The following is a 2,650-nucleotide window of genomic DNA, read 5'->3' as shown; positions in this document are numbered from 1 at the left end:
TTATTTCTGCCAGGCATTATACTAAGAGCTTTCCATGCATTGTCTCTTTAAGACCTTAAAGAAGTGGGTGACATTGTTATCCCCTCTCTGCCAAGCACCTTCTAGAAAGTGAGGTAATTTGCCCAAGCTTACACAGTCAGCTAGGGACTGTAAAGCCAGGTATACTGGCTCTCAGCCACTCACATGAGCTACATTTAGCTGGCATCCCAGAGCTCAAAGGGGCTTCTGTCTGTTTACATCCAAGCCAACCCCTCAACTCAATGTGGAAGCCTGGGCCTCTTGTGCTGCTCTTTGGTGGCAGGTCCAGGCCAAGACCACTCAGACTCCAAGGCCAGAGCCCTGCCCTTTGCCCTGAGCACCCTGCCCCTGAGGGTCTAGCCAGGTCCTGGCTTTCCCCAGCCCATCCCTCCTGAGTCTGCTTCGGTTCTAGGATACAGGTGAGACAGTCTGTACAGAGAAAGGCTGAAAACCCTGTCAGGGGCCGCCAGGGGCAGTGTGGGCGGGGGACTTGGCCTAGGCCACGGTTCGGAGCAAAGATGCGACCAGGGGGACACACTGCAAACCTAGGCCCCCAGACCAGTCCTCCCCTGCACTTTGGCATTTGGGCAGATTCCTCGTGTCATAGATCTTTGGAACCAGATAAACATGGGGGCCAAATCCAGCTTCTGCGACTTAGCAGCTGTTTGGCCTGGAGCAAAATCCTCAACCCCTCTGAGCTTTGGTTTCTCCATTTGTAAAGTGGATAATTGGGTCTGTCATCTCTTCCAGTTGTTGAGAAAACCAGATACAGAGTGACCCAGAGATTTGTCCGGGATCAGTGGAGGTGGGAGGGTTCTGCACGTGTGTTAAAACTGAGAATGTCCTGGGAAACCAGAAAGACTGTCATCCTGTGAGATCTAGCATGCAAAGCATGGAGCACAGGGCCCAGCCCAGAACACACTCCCTATACAAAACTTGTTTTGCATGAGTAGGCCAACTCCTCAGCTGTGGCTCCCTCCACCAGCCCTGCCTCACAGCAGGGGATTTGCCACCAGAGCTCACTATCCCAAAAGCAGAACAAAGACCTGTGCTGCCCCCTGGGCCGCCCTCCTCGCAATGGTCCCCCTTTGTCCTCAGAACCCTCCCCTCCCCCACCAAAGGCAGGCTGGGTGCCAGCAGTAATTACAGAATCACTTATTCATAGCAGCCTGCACGTGCAGCCCCCATCAGCAGTAATTAGGCAGCTAAAGGGGGTTTGAAAGCCCATCAGCCAATGCGGGGAGGGGGTGCTGAATGGGACAATCAGCCTCACCAGGGCTGGACGGTGGGGGGTGAGGGGGAGTGCGTTTAGGAAAAGATTGGGAGTCTCGGGGAAGCAGCCATTGAGACAACGACCCCACCTCCTACAGCTGTCGTGTACAATGAAGGGGTGGGGGGTTGCTTGCTGGGAATGGAAAAGCACAGGGAGGACTCTCAGGGGGAGAAGTGGTGGGCCGGCGGGGAAGGGTCTTTGAAAACAAGGTCACCCTCATCGCCACAGTGTGCCCCCATAAATTAGATCTCCTGCAAGTGTCCCAATGTCCTTCATCAGGGGTCTGCTCTTCCGAAATGAGTATCCTCTCCCTGTCAGAAAATTGGAAAATCTAAATGGGAAAGGACTTCTCTAAAGCGGAGCTTCTCCAATTGTAAAGTGCTTGCAAACCACCATGGTTCTTGCTAAAATGTAGATTCTGGTTTGAGGGGCTAAAGAGGGTCCTGGAATTCTGCATTTCTCATCAGCTCCCAGATGCTGCCAGTGTCCTCTCCTTGGACCACACTTTAAGGCAAGAGGTTCTGATGCATTTCTGAGGGCTGGGCAGGCGGAAGAGAGGGGTAGACCCTGGGGTCATTTTCCTGCTGTGACATTGACCAGCCCCCTAGATTCTCAGAGTCTCTGTCCTAATGCAGGGAAGAGGGGACATCACGCCAGCATCACAGGGCTGTGCTGAGAACGAAATGGGAAAACATTTGTGAACACACCCTAGGGAGCTGCAGAATGGCTTGTATGGGGAGGGACCGGACCTCAGCTTGGCTCACCCTGGCCTAGAAAGCTCCAAGTGGAGACAGGAATCAGAACGAGCTCAGATTGTGGAACTGGTGAAATCGCTTCTCTTACTTCTTGGGGCCGATAGTTGGTTAGGGGGTCCCCAAGGGGAGCGCATGATGGGCAGACATCAAGAAGAAGAGCTTGGCCGAAGACAAACTGGTCGTGCCTTTTCCCTAACTTACACTCCTGACGGACCTTCTGCTCTGGTTCTCTCAGCTCCAAGCCTCTATGCAGTGGCTCTAGCTGCCTAGGACACTTCCTCCCCTTCAGCTGACTCACTCCTGGGAGCCTCTTGGCCTCAGTTTCCCCCTCCCACCTACAGGCTCAGCTCCTGGTCCTAAGGACCAATCAGGACTGAGAGGGAAAGCCCCTAGGAATTTGCTAAGGGTTGCGGATCCTGGTTTCAGTGACCTTGACCTCAACCCCGCTCAGGACAGGGGCCTGGCCTTGCTCAGGTGAGGAACCCTCACCTTTCTCTCTCCAGCCTGCAATGCTTAACAGCTGGCTGCTGGCCAGAGAGTGAGGGCCTTGGTCGAGGTTCTTCCGGAGTGAGGTACGCAATGCCTCCTGGGTAGCAGGTGCCCC

The sequence above is a fragment of the Pteropus vampyrus genome, unplaced genomic scaffold (assembly GCF_000151845.1).
Source record: "Pteropus vampyrus isolate Shadow unplaced genomic scaffold, Pvam_2.0 Scaffold31, whole genome shotgun sequence".
NCBI lineage: Eukaryota > Metazoa > Chordata > Mammalia > Chiroptera > Pteropodidae > Pteropus > Pteropus vampyrus.
The sequence above is the reverse complement of the archived record's forward strand: the minus strand, read 5'-3'. Positions refer to the sequence as shown.